This window comes from Triticum urartu, chromosome 3, assembly GCF_003073215.2.
Source record: "Triticum urartu cultivar G1812 chromosome 3, Tu2.1, whole genome shotgun sequence".
In the NCBI taxonomy this organism is placed as follows: Eukaryota; Viridiplantae; Streptophyta; class Magnoliopsida; order Poales; family Poaceae; genus Triticum; species Triticum urartu.
In genome coordinates, this window is record NC_053024.1 from 502384857 (window position 1) to 502397363 (window position 12507).

Below are 12507 nucleotides of genomic sequence, written 5' to 3' on the forward strand. Positions count from 1 at the left end.
CCCTGGGTAATCGGCCGTAATGGCCACCAAGGCATTGTCCTTGCTCAATTGATGAAACACCCCATCAATCAGCTCCACAGATAAGTCCGGATCCTCTTGAGAGGCCGGGTCGAGGGACCGTCCCGGATCCTCGGGTTGTGGAGGAGGGCTGTTTATTTCTTTAACAGCCTGGCGCAGTTCCTGCGTTGAAGTCGTTAGACTGAATATTTAACGATGGGAATATAAAACAGATGGGCAAGTAAAAGTGTCCACTTACCCAACTTGGGGGATTGTACATAGAAAATCCACCCTGTGGGTTGACGCGGAGAAATTCCTCCTCTTCTCCCTTGTACAAAGCGGACAAGATCTTTATTAGAGCGGGAGCCAAATCTGGCCCCTTACGGCCGTGGCGGGTGGCGTCGTCCTCCCCGTTGAAGTCCCACATGGGGTGGCCTCTATACTGAAGCAGCTGCACCCCTCGCATGATGCATGCGGCCATGACCCCGATCATGGTCAGTCCGGAATGAGCTAACAATCTTATCCGGCCCATCAGGTAAAGAACGTCCTTGTCACTTTCCCTCTGAGGGCTCCGTGGACGCCAGCTTAGGCGCTTCTTTAGGGGAGCACTCTCGAACTCAGGGAGGCCGATCCTGACAGGATCCGGCAGCGGGACGTCCTCTATATAAAACCATTCCGAAGGCCAGTCCTCGGACGCCTTCTTTGGGGTTCCGGATAGATATCCGGTCCCGGCGATGCGCCACACTTCGGCTCCGCCCACCTGATATATTGACCCCTTCTGAGAACGGGGCACAAGGCAGAATAGCCTTTTCCACAGCGCGAAATGAGCCTCGCAGCCCAAAAACAGCTCGCAAAGGGCTACGAAGCCTGCGATATGCAATATGGAGGCAGGCGTGAGGTTGTGCGGCTGGAGGCCATAGAACTCCAGGAGCCCCCGGAGAAACGGATGAATTGGAAATCCAAGCCCTCTTATTAAGTAAGGGACAAGGCATACCCGCTCTCCTTTGGAGGGATTGGGGGCGCTCTCCGCTTGCTCTCCGCCATTATAGGTGGCAAGTCCGGCTCAAACCGGGACCATATAGGCCGGGGGGAGAAATCCCTTGGTCCGGAGCGTCACCAGCTCGCTGTGCGGGATGGAGAATCTCTCCTAATCTCCAGGCTGAGGGCTGGAAGGGCGAGAGGAGGAGCTGCGGCAGCCGGCCATGATAGAATGGACCTCTGTCGGATACGCTCTGATGAATACTCGTGGAGGGGAGAAGGTGTGGTTTGGATCTAAATTCTCGTCCCCTTAAATAGGCGGCTCATTCACGCGGCTAGGAGTGTAAATGTAAAAACACCCTGACTTTTCGTATTTGTTTGACACGTGGAAGACGGCTATTATTGGGCGTAGAAGCCAAGGAGCACTACATTTACAAGAAACCGGACATTATTCAACAGGTACACGGAATTTGGAGGAGAACCCGCCTTGTAATGCCGAAGACAATCTGCGCGCCCGACTCGTCGTCATTGAAGCCTGGTTCGGGGGCTACTGAGGGAGTCCTGGATTAGGGGTGTCCGGATAGCCGGACTATACCTTCGGCCGGACTCCTGGACTATGAAGATACAAGATTGAAGACTTCGTCCCGTCCGGAAGGGACTTTCCTTGGCGTGGAAGGCAAGCTTGGCGATACGGATATGTAGATCTCCTACCATTGTAACCGACTCTGTGTAACCTTAGCCCTCTCCGGTGTCTATATAAACCGGAGGGTTTTAGTCCGTAGGATGAACGACAATCAGACCATATGCTAACTTCTAGGGTTTAGCCTCCTTGATCTCGTGGTAGATCTACTCTTGTACTACCCATATCATCAATATCAATCAAGCAGGAGTAGGGTTTTACCTCCATCGAGAGGGCCCGAACCTGGGTAAAAACATCGTGTCCCTTGTCTCCTGTTACCATCCGCCTAGACGCACAGTTCGGGACCCCCTACCAGAGATCCGCCGGTTTTGACACCGACAGAGACTATGATTCCCCCATAAGTCGGGATGAGACTCCGGACGAAAAATAAAAGAGGCCAAAGAAGCCCAAAAAAAGAGGCCATAAAAATAGAGAAAAGGCCCAAATAAAAATAAAAATAAAAACAATAAAATAAAAAATAAAAAAAGAGAGAAAAAGAGAGAAGGGACAATGTTACTATCATTTTACCACACTTGTGCTTCAAAGTAGCACCATGATCTTCATAGTAGAGAGTCTCTCATGTTATCACTTTCATATACCAGTGGGAATTTTACATTATAGAACTTGGCTTGTATATTCCAATGATGGGCTTTCTCAAATTGCCCTAGGTCTTCATGAGCAAGCAAGTTGGATGCACACCCACTTAGTTTTCTTTTTGAGCTTTCATATACTTATAGATCTAGTGCATCCGTTGCATGGCAATCCCTACTCACTCACATTGATATCTATTGATGGGCACCTCCATAGCCCGTTGATACGCCTAGTTGATGTGAGACTATCTTCTCCTTTTTGTCTTCTCCACAACCACCATCCTATTCCACCTATAGTGCTATATCCATGGCTCACGCTCATGTATTGCGTGAAAATTGAAAAAGTTTTGAAAAAGTTAGAGTATGAAACAATTGATTGGTTTGTCATCGGGGTTGTGCATGATTTAAATACTTTGTGTGGTGAAGATAGAGCATAGCCAGACTATATGATTTTGTAGGGATAACTTTCTTTGACCATGTTATTTTGAGAAGACATAATTGCTTTGTTAGTATGCTTGAAGTATTATTATTTTTTATGTCAATATAAACCTTTGTCTTGAATCTTTCGAATCTGAATATTCATACCACAATTAAGAAGATTTGCATTGAAATTATGCCAAGTAGCACTCCGCATCAAAAATTCTTTTTTTATCATTTACCTACTCGAGGACGAGCAGGAATTAAGCTTGGGGATGCCTGATACGTCTCCAACGTATCTATAATTTTTGATTGCTCCATGCTATATTATCTACTGTTTTGGACTATATTGGGCTTTATTTTCCACTTTTATATTATTTTTGGGACTAACCTATTAACCGGAGGCCCAACCCAGAATTGCTGTTTTTTGCCTATTTCAGTGTTTCGAAGAAACAGAATATCAAACGGAGTCCAAACGGAATAAAACCTTCGGGAACGTGATTTTCTCACCGAACGTGATCCAGGAGACTTGGACCCTACGCCAAGGAACAAAAGAGGCAGTTGTTGGAAATATGCCCTAGAGGCAATAATAAATTAGTTATTATTATATTTCCTTGTTCATGATAATCGTTTATTATCCATGCTATAATTGTATTGATAGGAAACTCAGATACATGTGTGGACACATAGACAACACCATGTCCCTAGTAAGCCTCTAGTTGACTAGCTCGTTGATCAATAGATGGTTATGGTTTCCTAACCATGGACATTGGATGTCGTTGATAACGGGATCACATTATTAGGAGAATGATGTGATGGACAAGACCCAATCCTAAGCCTAGCACAAAGATCGTGTAGTTCATATGCTAAAGCTTTTCTAATGTCAAGTATCATTTCCTTAGACCATGAGATTGTGCAACTCCCGGATACCGTAGGAGTGCTTTGGGTGTGCCAAACGTCACAACGTAACTGGGTGGCTATAAAGGTACACTACGGGTATCTCCTAAAGTGTCTGTTGGGTTGGCACGAATCGAGACTGGGATTTGTCACTCCGTGTAAACGGAGAGTTATCTCTGGGCCCACTCGGTAGGACATCATCATAATGTGCACAATGTGATCAAGGAGTTGATCACGGGATGATGTGTTACGGAACGAGTAAAGAGACTTGCCGGTAACGAGATTGAACAAGGTATCGGGATACCGACGATCGAATCTCGGGCAAGTATCGTACCGCTAGACAAAGGGAATTGAATACGGGATTGATTAAGTCCTTGACATCGTGGTTCATCTGATGAGATCATCGTGGAACATATGGGAGCCAACATGGGTATCCAGATCCCGCTGTTGGTTATTGACCGGAGAACGTCTCGGTCATGTCTGCATGTCTCCCGAACCCGTAGGGTCTACACACTTAAGGTTCGATGACACTAGGGTTGTAAAGGAAGTTTATATGTGGTTACCGAATGTTGTTCGGAGTCCTGGATGAGATCCCGGACGTCACGAGGAGTTTCGGAATGGTCCGGAGGTAAAGATTTATATATGGGAAGTCCTGTTTTGGTCACCGGAAGAGTTTCGGGGTTTATCGGTAACGTACCGGGACCACCGGGAGGGTCCCGGGGGTCCACCAAGTGGGGCCACCAGCCCCGGGGGGGCCACATGGGCTGTGGAGTGTTCCTTGGCCTACATGGGCCAAGGGCACCAGCCCCACTAAGGCCCATGCGCCTAAGAGAGAGAGGGGGGCAAACCCTAATGGGATATGGGCCTTGGCGATATTGGTGCGCCTCCCTCTCCCATCCCCTCTTGGTCGCCCCCTTGCCTCCCCATCTAGGGCTGCCGCCCCCCCTAGGGGTGGGAACCCTAGAGGGGGCGCAGCCCTCCTCTTCCCTATATATATTGAGGTATTGGGCTGCCCAGAAGACATACGATTCGATCTCTCGTTGGTGCAGCCCTGCATATCTCTCTCCCTCCTCTTCTGTGGTGCTTGGCGAAGCCCTGCAGGATTGCCACGCTCCTCCATCATCACCGTTGTGCTGCTGCTGGATGGAGTCTTCCTCAACCTCTCCCTCTCTCCTTGCTGGATCAAGGCGTGGGAGACGTCACCGGGTTGTACGTGTGTTGAACGCGGAGGTGCCGTGCGTTCGGCACTTGGTCATCGGTGATTAGAATCACGACGAGTACGACTCCATCAAGCCCGTTCACTTGAACGCTTCCGCTTAGCGATCTACAAGGGTATGTAGATTGCACTCTCCTTCCTCGTGTTGGTCTCTCCATAGATAGATATTGGTGACACGTAGGAAAATTTTGAATTTCTGCTACGTTCACCTACAGTGGCATCATGAGCTAGGTCTATTGCGTAGATTCTATGCACGAGTAGAACACAAAGTAGTTGTGGGCGTTGATTTTGTTCAATATGCTTGCCGTTACTAGTCTTATCTTGATTCGACGGTATTGTGGGATGAAGCGGCCCGGACCAACCTTACACGTACTCTTACGTGAGACCGGTTCCACCGACAAACATGCACTAGTTGCATAAGGTGGCTGGCGGGTGTCTGTCTCTCCCACTTTATTCGGATCGGATTCGATGAACAGGGTCCTTATGAAGGGTAAATAGCAATTGGCATATCACGTTGTGGTTTTTGCATAGGTAAGAAACGTTCTTGCTAGAAACCCATAGCAGCCACGTAAAACATGCAAACAACAATTAGAGGACGTCTAACTTGTTTTTGCAGGGTATGCTATGTGATGTGATATGGCCAAAGGATGTGATGAATGATATATGTGATGTATGAGATTGATCATGTTCTTGTAATAGGAATCACGATTTGCATGTCGATGAGTATGACAACCGGCAGGAGCCATAGGAGTTGTCTTTATTTATTTATGACCTGCGTGTCAACTTAAACGTCATGTAATTACTTTACTTTATTGCTAAAGCGTTAGCCATAGTAGTAGAAGTAATAGATGACGAGACAACTTCAAGAAGACACGATGATGGAGATCATGATGATGGAGATCATGGTGTCATGCCGGTGACAAGATGATCATGGAGCCCCAAGATGGAGATCAAAGGAGCTATATGATATTGGCCATATCATGTCACTATTATTTGATTGCATGTGATGTTTATCATGTTTATACATCTTATTTGCTTAGAACGACGGTAGTAAATAAGATGATCCCTTACAACAATTTCAAGAAGTGTTCTCCCCTAACTGTGCACCGTTGCTACAGTTCGTCGTTTCGAAGCACGCCGTGATGATCGGGTGTGATAGATCCTTACGTTCACATACAACGGGTGTAAGACAGTTTTACACATGCAAAACACTTAGGGTTTAACTTGACGAGCCTAGCATGTACAGACATGGCCTCGGAACACAGAAGACCGAAAGGTCGAGCATGAGTCGTATGGTAGATACGATCAACATGAAGATGTTCACCGACGTTGGCTAGTCCGTCTCACGTGATGATCGGACACGGCCTAGTTGACTCGGATCATGTAATCACTTAGATGACTAGAGGGATGTCTATCTAAGTGGGAGTTCATAAGATGAACTTAATTATCCTGAACATAGTCAAAAGGTTTTTGCAAATTATGTCGTAGCTCGCGCTTTAGTTCTACTGTTTAGATATGTTCCTAGAGAAAAATTAGTTGAAAGTTGATAGTAGCAATTATGCGGACTAGGTCCGTAAACTGAGGATTGTCCTCATTGCTTCTTAGAAGGCTTATGTCCTTAATGCACCGCTCAGTGTGCTGAACCTCGAACGTTGTCTGTGGATGTTGCGAACATCTGACATACACGTTTTGATAACTACGTGATAGTTCGGTTAAACGGTTTAGAGTTGAGGCACCGAAGACGTTTTTGAAACGTCGCGAAACATATGAGATGTTTCGAGGGCTGAAATTGGGATTTCAGGCTCGTGCCCACGTCAAGAGGTATAAGACCTCCGACGATTTTCTTAGCCTGCAAACTAAGGGAGAAAAGCTCAATTGTTGAACTTGTGCTCAGATTGTCTGAGTACAACAATCGCTTGAATCGAGTGGGAGTTGATCTTCCAGATGAAATAGTGATGGTTCTCCGAAGTCATTACCACCAAGCTGCTTGAGCTTCGTGATGAACTATAATATATATCAGGGACATATATGATGATCCTTGAGATATTCGCGATGTTTGACACCACAAAAGTAGAAATCAAGAAGGAGCATCAATTGTTGATGGTTGGTGAAACCACTAGTTTCAAGAAGGGCAAGGGCAAAAAGGGATACTTCATGAAACGGCAATTCAGCTGCTGCTCTAGTGAAGAAACCCAAGGTTGAACCCAAACCCGAGACTGAGTGCTTCTGTAATAAGGGGAACAGCCGCTGGAGCAGGATTACCCTAGATACTTGGTAGATGAGAAGGCTGTCGATAGAAGTATATTGGATATACATTATGTTAATGTGTACTTTACTAGTACTCCTAGTAGCACCAGAGTATTAGATACCGGTTTGGTTGCTAAGTGTTAGTAACTCGAAATAAAAGCTATGGAATAAACGGAGACTAGCTAAAGGTGAGCTGACGATATGTGTTGGAAGTGTTTCCGATGTTGATATGATCAAGCATCGCAAGCTCCCTCTACCATCGAGATTGGTGTTTGCGTTGAGCATAGACATGATTGGATTATGTCTATCGCAATACGGTTATTCATTTAAGGAGAATAACGGTTACTCTGTTTATTTGAATAATACCTTCAATGGTCTTACACCTAAAATGAATGGTTCATTGAATCTCGATCGTAGTGATACACATGTTCATGCCAAAAGATAGTAATGATAGTACCACCTACTTGTGGCACTGCCACGTAAGTCATATCGGTATAAAACACATGAAGAAGCTCCATGTTGATGGATCTTTGGGCTCACTCATTTTTGAAAAGTTTGAGACATGCGAACCATGTCTATTGGTGTATACGCATGAAGAAACTCCATGCAAATGGACCGTTTGAACTCACTTGATTTTGAATCACTTGAGACATGCAAATCATGCCACATGGGCAAGATGACTGAAAGCCTCGTTTCCAGTAAAATGGAACTAGAAAGCAACTTGTTGGAAGTAATACATTTTGATGTGTGCAATCCAATGAGTGCTGAGGCATGTAGTGGGTATCATTATGTTCTTACTTCACAGATGATTTGAGTAGATGTTGAGTATATTTACTTGATGAATCATGAGTCTGAATTATTGAAAGGTTCAAGTAGGTTCAGGGTGAAGTTGAAAGATCGTCGTGACAAGAGGATCTATGATATGATCATACAGTTGAATATCTGAATTGCGAGTTTGGCACGGAATTAAGACATTGTGGAAATTGTTTCACAACTAATACAGCCTGGAACACCATAGTGTGATGGTGTGTCCGAACATCATAACTGCACCCTATTGGATATGATGCACACCATGATGTCTCTTATCGAATTACCACAATAGTTTATGGGTTAAGCATTAGAGACAACCACATTCACTTTAAATAGGGCACCATGTAATTCCGATGAGATGACACCGTATGAACTATGGTTTAGAGAAACCTAAGCTGTCATTTCTTAAAAAAGTTTGGGGCTGCAACGCTTATGTGAAAAAGTTTCAGGCTGATAAGCTCAAACCCAAAGCGGATAAATGCATCTTCATAGGACACCCAAAACAGCTGGGTATACCTCCTGTCTCAGATTCGAAAGCAATAAGGGATTGTTTCTAGAATCGGGTCCTTTCTCGAGGAAAAGTTTCTCTCGAAAGAATTGAGTGGGAGGATGGTGGAGACTTGATGAGGTTATTGAACCGTCTCTTCAACTAGTGTGTGGCAGGGCACAGGAAGTTGTTCCTGTGGCACCTGCACCAATTGAAGTGGAAGCTTATGATAGTGATCATGAGACTTCAGATCAAGTTACTACCAAACCTCGTAGGATGACAAGGATGCGTACTACTTCAGAGTGGTACGTGATCCTGTCTTGGAAGACATGTTGCTAGACAACAATGAACCTACGAGCTATGGAGAAGCGATGGTGGGCCCGGATTCCGATAAATGGCTCGAGGCCATAAAATCCGAGAGAGGATCCATGTATGAAAACAAAGTGTATACTTTGGAAGAACTACTTGATGGTCGTGAGGCTGTTGAGTACAGATGGATTTAAAAGGAAGACGGACAATGATGGTAAATGTCACCATTAAGAAAGCTCGACTTGTCGTTAAGATGTTTTCCGACAAGTTCAAGGAGTTGACTATGATGAGACTTTCTCACCCGTAGCGATGCTAAAGGTCTGTTGGAATTATATTAGCGATTACTGCATTATTTATGAAATCTTGCAGATAGGATATCAAAACATTGTTTCCTCGATGATTTTTGAGGAAAGGTTGTATGTGATACAACCGGAAGGTTTTGTCAATCCTGAAAAGATGCTAATAGGGATGCAAAGCTCCAGCAATCCTTCTGAGGACTGGAGTAAGCATCTCGGAGTTGGAATGTATGCTTTGATAAGATGACCAAAGATTTTGGGTTTATACAAAGTTTATGAGAAACTTGTATTTCCAAAGAAGTGAGTGGGAGCACTATAGAATTTCTGATGAGTATATGTTTTAACATATTGTTGATCAGAAATGACGTAGAATTTCTGGAAAGCATATAGGGTTATTTGGAAAGTGTTTTCAATGGAGAGCCTGGATTAAGCTACTTGAACATTGAGCATCAAGATCTATAAGGATAGATCAAAACGCTTAATGGTACTTTCAAATGAGCACATACCTTGACATGATCTTGAAATTGTTCAAGATGGATCAGTCAAAGAAGGAGTTCTTGCCTGAGTTGTAAGGTATGAAGTCAAGACTTAAAGCTCGACCACGGCAGAATAGAGAGAAAGGACGAAGGTCGTCCCCTATGCTTAAGACATAGGCTCTACAGTATGCTATGCTGTGTACCGCACCTGAAATGTGCCTTTCCATGAGTCAGTCAAGGGGTACAAGAGTGATCTAAGAATGGATCATAGGACAGCGGTCAAAGTTATCTTTAGTAACTAGTGGACTAAGGAATTTTTCTCGATTATGGAGGTGGTAAAATAGTTCGTCGTAAAGGGATACGTCGATGCAAGCTTAACACCTATCCAGATAGCTCCGATAGAGATACCGGATACGTATAATGGAGCAACAATTTAGAATAACTCCAAGTAGAACAGTTATTTGGAATAGCTCCAAATAGAACGTGGTAGCTACATCTAGGAGACATAGAGATTTGTAAAGCACACACGGATCTGAAAGGTTCAGACCCGTTGACTATAACATCTCTCACAAGCATAACATGATCAAACCCAGAACTCATCGAGTGTTAATCACATGGTAAATGTGAACTAGATTATTGACACTAGTAAACTCTTTGGATGTTGGTCACATGGCGATGTGACCTGTGAGTGTTAATCACATGGCGATGTGAACTAGATTATTGACTCTAGTGCAAGTGGGAGACTGTTGGAAATATGCCCTAGAGGCAATAAAAAATTACTTATTATTATATTTCCTTGTTCATGATAATCGTTTATTATCCATGTAGAATTGTATTGATAGGAAACTCACATACATGTGTGGATACATAGACAACACCATGTCCCTAGTAAGCCTCTAGTTGACTAGCTCGTTGATCAATAGATGGTTACGGTTTCCTGACCATGGACATTGGATGTCGTTGATAACGGGATCACATCATTAGGAGAATGATGTGATGGACAAGACCCAATCCTAAGCCTAGCACAAGATCGTGTAGTTCGTATGCTAAAGCTTTTCTAATGTCAAGTATCATTTCCTTAGACCATGAGATTGTTGCAACTCCCGGATACCGTAGGAGTGCTTTGGGTGCCAAACGTCACAACGTAACTGGGTGGCTATAAAGGTACACTACGGGTATCTCCTAAAGTGTCTGTTGGGTTGGCACGAATCGAGACTGGGATTTGTCACTCCGTGTAAACGGAGAGTTATCTCTGGGCCCACTCGGTAGGACATCATCATAATGTGCACAATGTGATCAAGGAGTTGATCACGGGATGATGTGTTACGGAACGAGTAAAGAGACTTGCCGGTAACGAGATTGAACAAGGTATCGGGATACCGACGATCGAATCTCGGGCAAGTATCGTACCGCTAGACAAAGGGAATTGAATACGGGATTGATTAAGTCCTTGACATCGTGGTTCATCTGATGAGATCATCGTGGAACATATGGGAGCCAACATGGGTATCCAGATCCCGCTGTTGGTTATTGACCGGAGAACGTCTCGGTCATGTCTGCATGTCTCCCGAACCCGTAGGGTCTACACACTTAAGGTTCGATGACACTAGGGTTGTAAAGGAAGTTTATATGTGGTTACCGAATGTTGTTCGGAGTCCCGGATGAGATCCCGGACGTCACGAGGAGTTCCGGAATGGTCCGGAGGTAAAGATTTATATATGGGAAGTCCTGTTTTGGTCACCGGAAGAGTTTCGGGGTTTATCGGTAACGTACCGGGACCACCGGGAGGGTCCCGGGGGTCCACCAAGTGGGGCCACCAGCCCCGGGGGGCCACATGGGCTGTAGGGAGTGTTCCTTGGCCTACATGGACCAAGGGCACCAGCCCCACTAAGGCCCATGCGCCTAAGAGAGAGAGAGGGGGGGCAAACCCTAATGGGATATGGGCCTTAGGGCCCATATTGGTGCGCCTCCCTCTCCCATCCCCTCTTGGTCGCCCCTTGCCTCCCCATCTAGGGCTGCCGCCCCCCCTAGGGGTGGGAACCCTAGAGGGGGCGCAGCCCCTCCCCTTCCCCTATATATATGAGGCCTAGGGCTGCCCATAAGACACGCGATTCGATCTCTCGTTGGTGCAGCCCTGCATCTCTCTCTCCCTCCTCTTCTGTGGTGCTTGGCGAAGCCCTGCAGGATTGCCACGCTCCTCCATCACCACCACGCCGTTGTGCTGCTACTGTATGGAGTCTTCCTCAACCTCTCCCTCTCTCCTTGCTGGATCAAGGCATGGGAGAAGTCACCGGGCTGTACGTGTGTTGAACGTGGAGGTGCCGTGCGTTCGGCACTTGGTCATCGGTGATTTGAGTCACGACGAGTACGACTCCATCAACCCCGTTCACTTGAACGCTTCCGCTTAGCGATCTACAAGGGTATGTAGATGCACTCTCCTTCCCCTCGTTGCTGGTCTCTCCATAGATAGATCTTGGTGACACGTAGGAAAATTTTGAATTTCTGCTACGTTCACCTACAGCAGTCACGAGGGTGGGGGGCGCGCCCCCCCTAGGGCGCGCCCCCTACCTCGTGGGCCCCTGGATGCTCCACCAACGTACTTCTTCCTCCTATATATACCTACGTACCCCCAAACGAATAGATACGGAGCCAAAAACCTAATTCCACCGCCGCAACTTTCTGTATCCACGAGATCCCATCTTGGGACCTGTTCCAGAGCTCCGCCGGAGGAGGGCCGTCATCACGGAGGGCTTCTACATCATCATAGCCTCTCCGATGAAGTGTGAGTAGTTTACCTCAGACCTTCGGGTCCGTAGTTAGTAGCTAGATGGCTTCTTCTCTCTCTTTGAATCTCAATACAAAGTTCTCCCCCTCTCTTGTGGAGATCTATTCGATGTAATCTTCTTTTTGCGGTGTGTTTGTTGAGACCGATGAATTGTGGGTTTATGATCAAGTCTATCTATGAATAATATTTGAATCTTCTCTGAATTCTTTTATGTATGATTGGTTATCTTTGCAAGTCTCTTCGAATTATCCGTTTGGTTTGGCCAACTAGATTGGTAGTTCTTGCCATGGGAGAAGTGCTTAGCTTTGGGTTCGATCTTGCGG